The sequence below is a fragment of the Arachis ipaensis genome, chromosome B10 (assembly GCF_000816755.2).
Source record: "Arachis ipaensis cultivar K30076 chromosome B10, Araip1.1, whole genome shotgun sequence".
NCBI classification, from domain to species: domain Eukaryota; kingdom Viridiplantae; phylum Streptophyta; class Magnoliopsida; order Fabales; family Fabaceae; genus Arachis; species Arachis ipaensis.
This window is the reverse complement of record NC_029794.2, coordinates 92,955,305-92,969,931: the sequence shown is the minus strand read 5'-3', so window position 1 is coordinate 92,969,931 and position 14,627 is coordinate 92,955,305.

Genomic DNA, 14,627 nt, shown 5'->3' with positions numbered 1-14,627 from the left:
TCAGAGTCAATATCTTGAAGCTCTACATAACCATATGGTGATACACTTGTAATCACGTATGTTCCCCTCCACCGGGATTTCAGTTTCCCGGAGAATAGCCTGAGTCTAGAGTTAAACAACAGAACCTTCTGTCCTGGTTCAAAGATTCTAGATGATAGCTTTCTGTCATGCCACTTTTTTTATTTCTCTTTATAAAGCTTGGCATTTTCGAAAGCTGTGAATCTGAATTCCTCTAGCTCATTTAGCTGGAACAATCATTTTTCTCCTGCTAATTTGGCATCAAAGTTTAGGAATCTGGTTGCCCAGTAGGCCTTATGTTCCAGTTCCACGGGCAGGTGACATGCCTTACCATACACGAGTTGGTATGGAGAGGTCCCTATAGGGGTCTTGAATGCTGTTCTGTAAGCCCACAGAGCATCATCCAAGCTCCGTGCCCAATCCTTTCTACGGGTATTTACTGTCCGTTCCAGGATTCTCGTTAATTCTCTGTTAGAGACTTCAGCTTTCCCATTAGTTTGTGGATGATATGGAGTAGCCACCTTGTGGCGAATCCCATACCGAACCATGGCAGAGTAAAGCTGTTTATTGCAGAAGTGGGTGCCCCCATCACTGATGAGTACTCTAGGGACACCAAACCTGCTAAAGATATATTTCTGGAGGAACTTCAGCACTGTTTTAGTATCATTGGTGGGTGTGGCAATGGCCTCAACCCATTTTGATACATAATCAACTGCTACCAGAATATAAGTGTTTGAGTATGATGGTGGGAAAGGTCCCATGAAGTCAATTCCCCATACGTGAAACAACTCAATCTCCAAGATTCCTTGTTGAGGCATGGTGTAACCATGAGGCAGATTGCCAGCTCTTTGGCAACTGTCACAGTTACGTACAAACTCTCGGGAGTCTTTATAGAGTGTGGGCCAATAGAAGCCACATTGGAGGACCTTGGTGGCTGTTCGCTCACCTCCGAAATGGCCTCCATATTGTGATCCATGGCAGTGCCGTAGGATCCTCTGTGCTTCTTCTCTAGGCACACACCTACGGATTATTCCGTCTGCACATCTCTTAAAGAGATAGGGTTCATCCCACAAGTAGTACTTTGCATCAGTAATTAATTTCTTCTTTTGTATCCTGTTGTACTCCTTGGGTATGAACCTTGCAGCTTTATAGTTTGTAATATCGGCAAACCATGGTATTTCCTGAATGGCAAATAAATGCTCATCCGGAAAAGTCTCAGAGATCTCAAGAGAGGGGAGGGGCGTCCCTTCTACTGGCTCTATCCAGGACAGATGATCAGCTACTTGGTTCTCTGTCCCTGTTTTGTCTCTTATTTCTATATCAAACTCTTGCAGAAGCAACACCCATCTGATGAGCCTGGGTTTTGAATCCTGCTTTGTGAGTAAATATTTAAGAGCAGCATGATCAGTATACACAATCACTTTTGATCCTACTAAGTATGATCTGAACTTGTCAATGGCGTAGACCACTGCAAGTAATTCTTTTTCTGTGGTTGTGTAGTTTTTCTGGGCATCATTTAAAATGCGACTAGCATAATAAATGACGTGCAGAAGCTTATCATGCCTCTGTCCCAACACTGCACCAATGGCGTGATCACTGGCATCACAAGGAAAGCTCTCCAGAATGACTGCACTGCATTCTTCAGTGAGGAGAACTCTTTCTGTTTCTCTCCAATCCTTTTTATGACTCAAGATCTCTTTCATGAACTTGGAATAAGAAGGTATTTGCTCAAGTGCTTCTGCAAATGGAATCTTTATTTCAAGAGTCCTGAGATAATCTGCAAAGCGAGCAAATTGCTTATCCTGCTCATCTTTCCGGAGTTTTTGAGGATAAGGTATCTTGGCTTTATATTCTTCAACCTTAGTTGCTGTAGATGTACTGCCTACAGAAGTGGTTGAAGAAGCCTTTTTAGAGGGGTTGTTATCAGCATTTGTGTGTGTCTGATCCCTCACTGGCAATTGAGTGCCAGAGTTAGAAGCTGGAGTGAAACTGGACGCCAGCTCCTTGTCTGCTCCTGGCGTTTGAACGCCAAAATTGTGCCCATTTTGGGCGTTCAGCGCCAGATCTTGCCCATTTTGGGCGTTCAACGCCAGATCCTTGCCCATTTCTGGCGTTGAACACCAGTCCTGCCTTGTTTCTGGCGTTGAACGCCAGTCCTGAGCATGGTCTGGGCGTTCAGCGCCAGCCTTCCACCAATTTTCTGGCGTTTTAGTTCCAGAATTACTTTTCCCTGGGCTCTTACCGTCCTCAGGTGAATTTGGGTGGTTTGCTCATTTCTTAGCTTTTTGCTGCCTTGAGGTGGGGTATTTAATGTTTTCCCACTTCTTAGTTGAACTGCTTGGCATTCTTCTGCTATTTGCCTTGACAGCTGCTGCTTTGTTTGCTTAAACTGTTCGTCCATATGTATATTAGCCATCCTTGTCTCTTGTAGTCTATCTTTGAATTCGGCTAACTGCTTTGTTAGAAAGTCCAACTGCTGATTGAATTCAGCAGCTTGTTTTACAAGACTGAGTTCAGCAGTTGCTGTCTTAACCTCTTCTTTCATGGAAGGGTCACTGCTTAGGTACAGATGTTGATTCCTGGCAACTGTATCAATGAGCTCTTGTTAGTTGTGTCATCCGTTTTGGGGGAAAGTATTGATTCAGGAATTTTTCTGTCAGCTGTTTCTATGTCCTTATGCTGGCCTTAGGTTGGTTATTTAACCACCTCTTAGCTTGATCTTTCACAGCAAATGGAAACAGTAATAGTCTGTAGACATCCTGATCTATTTCCTTATCATGTACTGTGTTAGCAATTTGTAAAAACTGTGCCAGAAACTCTGTAGGTTCTTCCTGTGGAAGACCGGAATACTGGCAATGTTGCTGCACCATGATAATGAGTTGAGGATTCAACTCAAAGCTACTGACTCCAATGGAGGGTATGCAGATACTACTCCCATATGAAGCAGTAGAGGGGTTAGAATATGACCCCAGAGTCCTCTTGGACTGTTCATTTCCGCTTATGTCCATGATGGAGAAAGGGAGATGATGTAAAATAGAGAAAATATTTTTATTTATTTATTTATTTATTTATTTCAAAAATGAAATAAATTAAAATAAAATAAATAAAAAAAATTGAGTGAAGAATTTCGAAAAACTGAGGAGAGAGAAAGTGGTTAGGAAATTTTGAAAAGGATATGATGATTTTTTTGAAAAAGGTTTTAAATTTTGAAATAAAAATCTGAATTTTAGAAATAGATTTCGAAAATTTGCTTTTAAAACAGAGAGAAAAGATATTTTTGAATTTAAAGAGGAGAGAGAAAAGAATAAGATAGCACAAGATTTAAAGTTTTTAGATCTGATGCTCCTTGTTTTCGAAAATTTTTTTTTAGGGAAAAACACTAAGGAACACCAAACTTAAAAATTTTAAGATCAAGACACAAGGAAAACTCAAGAACACTTTGAAGATTCACAAGAACACAAGAACACGAAGGAAGAACACCAAACTTAAAATTTTTAGAAAACCAAACTAAAATTTTCGAAAAACACAGAGAAATCAACAAGAAAACACCAAACTTAAAATTTGGCACAGGATTTAATAGAAAAATTATTTTTGAAAAAGATTTTAACAAGAAAATAAGGATTCTAAAGTTTTAGCACGACAATAATACGAGACTCTAAACAAAAAGAGAAATTTTTCCTAATCTAAGCAACAAAATAGACCATTAGTTGTCCAAACACGAACAATCCCCGGCAACGGCGCCAAAAACTTGGTGCACGAATTGTGAATCACACTTTTCACAACTCGTACCACTGACCAGCAAGTGCACTGGGTCGTCCAAGTAATACCTCACGTGAGTAAGGGTCGAATCCCACGGAGATTGTTGGTTTGAAGCAATCTATGGTTATCTTGTAAATCTTAGTCAGGAAGTCAATTATGTTTATCAGTTGAGTGGCGAATAAACAAGAGAGCATGGATTAAAGGTTACTTGTTATACAGTAATGGAGAATATGTTGGAGTTTTGGAGATGCTTTGTTTTCTGAATCTCTGCTTTCCTCTGTCTTCTTGTTCACGCACGCACGTCCTCCTATGGCAAGCTGTATGTAGGGGTTCACCGTCGTCAATGGCTACATCCCATCCTCTCAGTGAAGAATATGCTCACATGCTCTGTCACAGCACGGCTAATCATCTGTCGGTTCTCGATCGTACTGGAATAGGATTCCTCGTCCTTTTGCGTCTGTCACTAACGCCCAGCACTTGCGAGGCCGTCAAAGAGTACAACGTTTAGATCTAAAATGTTATGAGATACAAAATAAGTCTCTAAAAGTTGTTTAAATACTAAACTAGTAGCCTAGGTTTACAGAAAATGAGTAAACTATAGCAAATGGTATAGAGATCCACTACTGGGGCCCACTTAGTGTGTGCTGGGGCTGAGATTTAAGTAATTCACGTGCATAAGGCCATTTTGGGCGTTCAACACCAGGTTTGGATCCATTTCTGGCGTTGAACTCTAACTTTTAATCCTTTTTTGGCGCTGGACGCCAGAATTGGGCAGAGAACTGGCGTTGAACGCCAGTTTACGTCATCTATCCTTGAGCAAAGTACGGACTATTATATATTGCTGGCAAGCCCTGGATGTCTACTTTCCAACGCAATTGGAAACATGCCATTTTGAGTTCTATAGCTCCAGAAAATCCACTTTGAGTGCAGGGAGGTCAGAATCCAACAGCATCAGCAGTCCTTTTTCAGCCTGAATCAGATTTTTGCTCAGCTCCTTCAATTTCAGCCAGAAAAATACCTGAAATTACAAAAAAACACACAACTCCTAGTAAAGTCTAGAAATATGAATTTTTCCTAAAAACTAATGAAAATAAACTAAAAACTAACTAAAACATACTAAAAACTATATGAAATTAACTCCAAAAAGCGTATAAAATATCCGCTCATCAGTCCTCTAGAGCAATGTGTATTTGGAAGTATCCCGAATAGCCATCTAGGAAGCAATAATGAGATTTACCGGATAATCGATCGAGCATTTGATCGATTAATAGAAGTGGAAAATGATCTTTTCTAGTGGCCGAGTTCAACCTTCAGTAGTCTATGCATACTCGCGAAGAGTTTTGCACCCGTGTTGCTATGAGCTCCCTGCTTTCATTCTTGATTGTGGTTACCCCGGACTTCTTAGGCACAACTTGAATGGGGCTCAGCCATTCACTATCTGAAATAGGGTAGATGATGTCTACCTCAAGTAACCGTGTTACCTCTTTCTTGACAACCTCCAAAATAGTAGGATTTAATCGCCTTTGAGGTTGTCTCACGGGTCTAGCTTCCTCTTCCAAAAAGATCCTGTGCTCACATACTTGGGGACTTATCCCCACTAGATCCGCCAAACTCTACCCTATTGCCCTTTTGTTCTTCCTCAAAACAAATAGCAACTTCTCTTCTTGTTGAGGAGTTATTTCCCTTGCTATGATCACCGGAAACTTGTGGGCTTCATCAAGGTATGAGTACTTTAGGTGGGGTGGTAATGGCTTCAATTTTAGCTTTTACTCTTGGCTTGTCACTTGAACTTCTTCACTTGGATCTTTACTATTTCCTTTAATCATATGTTTCTCTTCTAGCTTTGCATAATGCACTTCCGCCACAATGTTGTCAATTAGATCACACCGGAATATGGAATGGTTCTCCGGTGGGTGCCTCATTGCCTCTTCTAGGCTAAAACTTACAACTCTCCCATCTATCTAGAATGAGTAGGTTCCCGAATGGGCATCTAACTTGAATCTAGAGGTCCTCAAAAATGGCCTCCCAAGTAGGATAGATGACGCCCTCTCGGATTCACTTGGTGGCATCTTAATGATATGGAAATCAATTAGAAATATCAAACCCTTGATGTTGACTGGTGCACGAAATTGTGATCTCAGGCAACGGCATCAAAAATTCTGTACGCACGTCTTAATAATTGTTTTTCATTCACAACATCGATACAACTAACCAGCAAGTACACTAGGTCGTCCAAGTAATAAACCTTACGTGAGTAAGGGTCGATCCCACGGAGATTGTTGGTATGAAGCAAGCTATGGTCACCTTGTAGATCTCAGTCAAGCGGATATAAAATAGTTATGGAGTTTTCGAAAATATATAATAAAATAAGGATAGAAATACTTATGTAAATCATTGGTGAGAATTTCAGATAAGCGCATAGAGATGCTTTCGTTCCTCTGAACCTCTGCTTTCCTGCTGTCTTCATCCAATCAATCCTACTCCTTTCCATGGCTGGCTTTATGTAAGGACATCACCATTGTCAATGGCTACTTTTGATCCTCTCTGGAAAATGGTCCGGTGCGCTGTCACTGCATGGCTAATCGTCTGGAGGCATCACCCTTGTCAATGGCTGCATCCCATCCTCTTATGAAAATGGTCCAAATGCTCTGTCACAGCACGGCAAATCATCTGAGGTTCGGGGCCTACTTGGTGTGTGCTTGGGCTGAGCGTGAATGTTACACGTGCAGAGGCTCTTTCTGGAGTTGAACGCCAGGTTGTAACGTATTTCTGGCGTTCAACTCTGGTTTGTGACTTGTTTTTGGCGTTTAACTCAGACAGCAGCGTAGAACTGGCGTTCAACGCCCTTTTACGCCTTCTAAACTCGGCCAAAGTATGGACTATTATACATTGTTGGAAATCTCTGGATGTCTAATTTCTAACACAATTGGAAGCGCGCCATTTTAAATTCTGTAGTTCTAGAAAATCCATTTTGAGTGCAGGGAGGTCAGAATCCAACAGCATCAGCAGTCCTTCTTCAACCTCTGAATCTGATTTTTGCTCAAGTCCCTCAATTTCAGCCAGAAAATACCTGAAATCACAGAAAAACACATAAACTCATAGTAAAGTCCAGAAATGTGATTTTAACATAAAAACTAATGAAAACATCCCTAAAAGTAACTAGATCCTACTAAAAACATACTAAAAACAATGCCAAAAAGCGTATAAATTATCCGCTCATCACAACACCAAACTTAAATTGTTGCTTGTCCCCAAGCAACTGAAAATCAAATAGGATAAAAAGAAGAGAATATACTATAAATTCCAAACTATCAATGAAACATAGCTCCAATCAGATGAGCGGGACTTGTAGCTTTTTGCCTCTTGAATAGTTTTGGCATCTCACTTTATCCGTTGAGGTTCAGAATGATTGGCATCTATAGGAACTCAGAGTTCAGATAGTGTTATTGATTCTCCTAGTTCAGTATGATGATTCTTGAACACAGCTATTTTATGAGTCTTGGCAGTGGCCCTAAGCACTTTGTTTTCCAGTATTACCACCGGATACATAAATGCCACAGACACATAATTGGGTGAACCTTTTCAGATTGTGACTCAGCTTTGCTAAAGTCCCCAATTAGAGGTGTCCAGGGTTCTTAAGCACACTTTTCTTTTGCTTTGGACCTTGACTTTAACCACTCAGTCTCAAGTTTTCACTTGACACCTTCACGCCACAAGCACATGGTTAGGGACAGCTTGGTTTAGCCACTTAAGCCAGGATTTTATTCCTTTAGGCCCTCTTATCCACTGATGCTCAAAGCCTTGGGATCCTTTTTATTGCCCTTGCCTTTTGGTTTTAAGGGTTACTGGCTTTTTGCTCTTGCCTCTTGGTTTTAAGAGCTTTTGGCTTTTTCTGCTTGCTTTTTCTTTTTCTATATTTTTTTCGCCGGGCTTCTCTTCCTCAATGGGAATGTCTCCTTCTATGAAAGCTCCAGCTGAGTAACATAGATGGCAGATAAGATGAGGAAAAGCTAGCCTTGCCTTGGGGGAGGACTTTTCGGCTATTTTGTAGAGTTCAAGGGAGATGACTTCATGAACTTCTACTTCCTCTCCAATCATGATGCTATGAATCATGATGGCCCGATCCACAGTAACTTCGGATTGGTTGCTAGTGGGGATGATGGAGCATTGTATGAACTCTAACCATCCTCTAGCTACAGGCTTGAGGTCCAGTCTTCTTAGTTGAACCGGCTTGCCTTTGGAGTCAATCTTCCATTGAGCTCCTTCCACACATATGTCCATGAGGACTTGGTCCAACCTTTGATTAAAGTTGACCCTTCTAGTGTAGGGGCGTGCATCTCCTTGCATCATGGGCAAGTTAAACGCCAACCTCATGTTTTCCGGACTAAAATCTAAGTATTTCCCCCGAACCATGGTGAGATAATTCTTTGGATTCGGGTTCTTACTTTGATCATGGTTCCTAGTGATCCATGCATTGGCATAGAACTCTTGAACCATTAGGATGCCGACTTGTTGGATGGGGTTTATTAGAACTTCCCAACCTCTTCTTTGGATTTCATGTCGGATCTCCGGATACTCATTTCTCTTGAGCTTGAAAGGGACCTCGAGGATCACCTTCTTCTTGGCCACAACATCATAGAAGTGGTCTTGATGGGCTTTGGAGATGAACCTTTCCATCTTCCATGACTCGGAGGTGGAAGCTTTTGTCTTTCCTTTCCCTTTTCTAGAGGATTCTCCGGTCTTAGGTGCCATCAATGGTAATGGAAAAACAAAAAGCTTATGCTTTTACCACACCAAACTTAGAATATTGTTTGTCTTCGAGCAAGAGAAGAAGGAATAGATGAAGAAGAAGAAGAAAATATGGAGGAAAAGGGGGAGGGGTGTATTCGGCCAAGAAGAGAAGAGAGGGTTGTGTTGTGTGAAAATGAGGAAGAATGGAGGGCTATATATAGGGAAGGGAGGGGGGTAAGGTTCGGCCATCAGGGTGGGTTTTGGATGGGAAATTGATTTTGAATTTTGAAGGTAGGTGGGGTTTATGAGGTAGGTTTTTGGGGAAGAGTGGATGGATGTGAGTGGTGAAGTGGTGATAGGGAAGAGAGATTGAGGTGATTGGTGAAGAGTTTTGGGGAAGAGTGTTTATGGGATTGTGTGAAAGAGGGGTGAGAAGAAGTGAGTGGAGGTAGGTGGGGATCCTGTGGGGTCCACAGATCCTGAGGTGTTCAAGGATTTACAACCTTGCACCAAATTAGGCATGCAAAATGCCCTTGCACACAACTCTGGGTGTTCAGCGCCAGATTGGTGCTTGTTCTGGGCGTTGAACGCCCATTTGTTGCCCATTTCTGGCGTTGAACGCCAGAACCATACTTGTTCTGGGCGTTCAGCGCCAGCTCTTCTCCAGGGTGCAATTCTGGCGTTCAAACGCCCAGATGCTGCCCATTTTGGGCGTTCAGCGCCAGAACCATGCTTCGTTCTAGCATTGAACGCCAGCCAGATGCTTCTTACTGGCGTTTAAATGCCAGTGAGATCCTCCTCCAGGGTGTGATTTTTCTTCTGCTGTTTTTGATTCCGTTTTCAATTTTTTTATTTATTTTGTGACTCCACATGATCATGAACCTAATAAAACATGAAAAACCATGAAAATAAAAATTAGATAAAAATTGGGTTGCCTCCCAACAAGTGCTTCTTTAATGTCAATAGCTTGACAGTGGGCCCTCATGGAGCCTCACAGATGTTCAGAGCATTATTGAGACTTCCCAACACCAAACTTAGAGTTTGGATATGGGAGTTCAACACCAAACTTAGAGTTTGGTTGTGGCCTCCCAACACCAAACTTAGAGTTTGACTGTGGGGGCTCTGGTTGACTCTGTTTTGAGAGAAGCTTTTTATGCTTCCTCTCCATGTTTACAGAAGGATGACCTCGAGTGTTAAACACAAGGGAGTCCTCATTCAATTGAAGGACTAGTTCACCTCTGTTAACATCAATCACAGCTCTTGCTGTGGCTAGGAAGGGTCTTCCAAGGATGATAGATTCATCCTCATCCCTCCCAGTATCTAGGACATCCTTTTACTCAGCTGGCCCACTTGTGCTTCTAAATTTCTAATGGAGGACCTTGTTTCATTCATGAAACTCACAGTGGCCTTGGACAGATCAAAGACTAAATTTGCTAAATTAGAAGTATTTTGTTCAGAGTTCTCTGTCTGTTGCTGAGTGGATGATGGAAAAGGCTTGCTATTGCTAAACCTGTTTCTTCCACCAATATTAAAGCCTTGTTGAGGCTTTTGTTGATCCTTCCATGAGAAATTTGGATGATTTCTCCATGATGGATTATAGGTGTTTCCATAAGGTTCACCCATATAATTTACCTCTGCTATTGCAGGGTTCTCAGGATCATAGGCCTCTTCTTCAGAAGGCGCCTCTTGAGTACTGTTGGATGCAGCTTGCATTCCATTCAGACTCTGAGAAATCATATTGACTTGATGAGTCAATATTTTGTTCTGAGCCAATATGGCATTCAGAGTATCAATTTCAAGAACTCCCTTCTTCTGTAAGCTTACTCAGCTTTTGAGGAGGAAAGAACTTGGCTAAGAAGGCCTTGACCAGCTTATCCCAAGAGTTCAGGCTATCTTTGGGTTGAGAGTCCAACCACACTCTAGCTCTGTCTCTTACAGCAAAAGGGAAAAGCATGAGCCTGTAGACTTCAGGATATACTCCATTAGTCTTAACAGTATCACATATCTGCAAGAATTCAGTTAAGAACTGAAAGGGATCTTCAGATGGAAGTCCATGAAACTTGCAGTGCTGCTGCATCAGGGAAACTAATTGAGGTTTAAGCTCAAAATTGTTTGCTCCAATGGTAGGGATGGAGATGCTTCTTCCATGTAAATTGGAATTGGTGTAGTAAAGTCACCAAGCATCCTCCTTGCATTATTATTATTTTCGGTTGCCATCTCCTCTTCCTGTTCGAAAATTTCTAAAAGGTGCTTACTGGATTGTTGTAATTTAGCTTCTCTTAGTTTCCTCTGCAGAGTCCTTTCAGGTTCTGGATCTGCTTCAACAAGAATATTCTTGTCCTTGCTCCTGCTCATATGAAAAAGAGGGACAGAAAAACAATAAAAATAGGGGTCCTTTTTACCACAGTATAGAGGTCCCTGTGTGAGTAGAAGAAAAAAAAAAGAATAGGAAATCTGAACTCAGAGAGAGAGGGTTCGGATTTTTGGTGAGATGAAGTGTTAGTAGATGAATAAATAATTAGAAGGAGATGAGAGAGGATTTTCGAAAATAATTTTTGAAAAAGAGTTAGTGATTTTCGAAAATAGTTTTTGAAAAAGGTTAGTAATTTTCGAAAATTAAAATCAAAAATTAAAATAATTAGTTAATTAAAAAGAAATTTTGAAAAAGAGGGAAAATATTTTCGAAAATTAGAGAGAGAGAGTTAGTTAGGTAGTTTTGAAAAAGATAAGAAACAAACAAAAAGTTAGTTAGTTAGTTGAAACAAATTTGAAAATCAATTTTGAAAAGATAAGAAGATAGGAAGTTAGAAAAGATATTTTAAAATCAAATTTTTGAAAAAGATATGATTTTAAAAAAGATAAGATAAAAAGATATTTTTGAAAAGATATGATTGAAATTAATTTTGAAAAATATTTGATTTTTAAAATCATAATTAATGACTTGATTCACAAGAAATCACAAGATATGATTCTAGAACTTAAAGTTTGAATCTTTCTTAACAAGTAAGTAACAAACTTGAAATTTTTGAATCAAAACATTAATTGATGATGTTATTTTTGAAAATTATGTGATAAAGATAAGAAAAAGATTTTTGAAAAATATTTTTAAAATTTTCGAAAATAATTAAGAAAAATGAAAAAGATTTGATTTTTGAAAAAGATTTTGAAAAAGATAAGATTTTTAAATTGAAAATTTGATTTGACTCATAAAAACAACTAGATTTTAAAAATTTTTGAAAAAGTCAAATCTAATTTTCGAAATTTTAAGAGAGAAAAAAGGGGAAGATATTTTTTTGATTTTTGAATTTTTAACGATGAGAGAGAAAAACATGAAAATGATGCAATGCATGAAAATTTTGGATCAAAACAATGAATGCATGCAAGAATGCTATGAATGTCAAGATGAACACCAAGAACACTATGAAGATCATGATGAACATCAAGAAAATATTTTTGAAAAATTTTTAATGCAAAGAAAACATGCAAGACACCAAACTTAGAAATCTTTCATGTAAAGACACTATGAATGCAAAAATGCACATGTAAAACAAGAAAAAATGCAAAACAAGAAAACATCAAGATCAAACAAGAAGACTTACCAAGAACAACTTGAAGATCATGAAGAACGCAATGCATGAATGCAATTTTCAAAAAATGCAAGATGAGTATGCAATTGACACCAAACTTAAAATCTGACTCAAGACTCAAACAAGAAACACAAAATATTTTTCTATTTTTATGATTTTATAATTTTTTTTGGATTTTTGTATATTTTTTTTTTCGAAAATAAGGGAGAATTTTTTTTTTGAAAGATTTTTGAAAAATTTTTGAAAAGAAAACAAAAAGAAAATTACCTAATCTGAGCAACAAGATGAACCGTCAGTTGTCCAAACTCGAACAATCCCAGCAACGGCGCCAAAAACTTGGTGCACAAAATTGTGATCTCAGACAACGGCGTCAAAAACTCTGTACACACGTCTTAATGTAGAAACTCTACCGTTGAAAAATACATAAGTGAATATAGGGTAAGCATGGCTGAGTGGCCAGCCTCCCATGGAGGTCTAGAGATCTCAAAATGATCAAAAGATTTCAAATACAATAGTAAAAAGTCCTATTTATGCTAAACTAGTTACTAGGGTTTACAGAAGTAAGTAATTGATGCATAAATCCACTTCCGAGGCCCACTTGGTGTGTGCTTGGGCTGAGCTTGAATGTTACATGTGCAGAGGCTCTTTCTGGAGTTGAACGCCAGGTTGTAACGTATTTCTGGCGTTCAACTCTGGTTTATGACTTGTTTCTGGCGTTTAACTCCAGACAGCAGCGTAGAACTGGCGTTCAATGCCCTTTTACGTCCTCTATACGCGGCCAAAGTATGCACTATTATATATTGCTGGAAAGCCCTGGATGTCTACTTTCCAACGCAATTGGAAGCGCGCAATTTTGAGTTCTGTAGCTCCAGAAAATCTATTTTGAGTGCAGGGAGGTCAGAATCCAACAGCATCAGCAGTCCTTCTTCAACCTCTGAATCTGATTTTTGCTCAAGTCCCTCAATTTCAGCCAGAAAATACCTGAAATCACAGAAAAACACATAAACTCATAGTAAAGTCCAGAAATGTGAATTTAACATAAAAACTAATGAAAACATCCCTAAAAGTAACTAGATCCTACTAAAAACATACTAAAAACAATGCCAAAAAGCGTATAAATTATCCGCTCATCATTGACCAACACATCTTCCACAATACCCGACACGGTTATTATGCTCTTGTCTGCCATGACAAACCTAGCCGCCGACCGCTTCAACGGTGGGAGCTTCAATAAATGATAAATGGAAAGAGGCATAATGCTAACGCATGCACCAAGGTCGCACATACAATCAATGAATTGGACTCTATCAATGATACAAGAAACTAAGCAAGGACCCGGATCAACACACTTTTCCGGAATGGATCCCATCAAAGCCGAAATGGAACTACCCAATGGAATGGTTTCCAACTCATGAATTCTATCTTTGTTCATACACAAGTCCTTAAGAAATTTCGCATATTTAGGCACTTGATGTATAGCATCAAAGAGGGGGATGGTTACCTCCACTTTCTTGAACATCTTTACCATCGTTGGGTCAAGTTCTACACGCTTCTTAGCCTTTCTTGCCAATGTAGGGAATGGAATTGGTTGAGCCACTTCCTCCAAGATTTTCTCCTTTCTAGGGACTTCACTCCTTGGTTGAGGGTCTTCATCTTCAACTATTGCATGTGACTCCTCCTCTTCTTCAATTTCTTCTATCTCAACTCCATCGTCCTCTTGAGCAACTTTCATTGGGCTAGGTGCCTTGGAATCCCTTTCCTTCAATTGCGTTCCGGACCTCAAGGTTACGGCGTTGATGCCACCTTTGGGGTTGGGTAAAGGTTGAGATGGTATGTGATAAACCCATATTTTATGATATATTTTGTGCCTAATTTAAGTGATTTATTCAATCCTTCACTCACTTATTCATATAAATTGCATGGTTTTACTTTCCCTTCCTTATTATGTGATGTATGTGAAAAACATGTTTCCTATGCTTTAAAAATGATAATTTTAATTTCCCTTTATTACCATTCGATGCCGTGATTCGTGTGCTGAGTAGTTTCAGATCTTCTAAGGCAGGAATGACTTAAAGGATGGAAAAGAAACATACAAAAATGGAAGGAAAGCACAAAATGGAGTTTTTGAAGAAACTGGCAGTGATGCGATCGCATGGACGACGCGGCCGCATGCCAACGCGAAATAGCAGTGACGCGACCGCGTGATTGACGCGATCGCGCGCCATAAGCGAAACACATATGACGCGGACGCATGACTGAAGTGACCGCGTGACAAGGAAAACTCCAAATGACGTGACCGCGTGACCCACGCGGACGCGTGATAGAGGCTACGCACCAGAAAGTACAGAAAACGCTCCCAGCGATTTCTGAAGCCCCTTTTGGCCCAAATCCAAGTCTAGAAGGCACATATCAGAGGTTATGAAGTGGGGAAATGCATCCATTCAGGGAGAGTCTCCAATTAGTTAGTATTCATGACTTAGATTTAGTTTCGAGGGAGGTTCTCTCCTCTCTCTTTAGGATTAGGATTTAAAT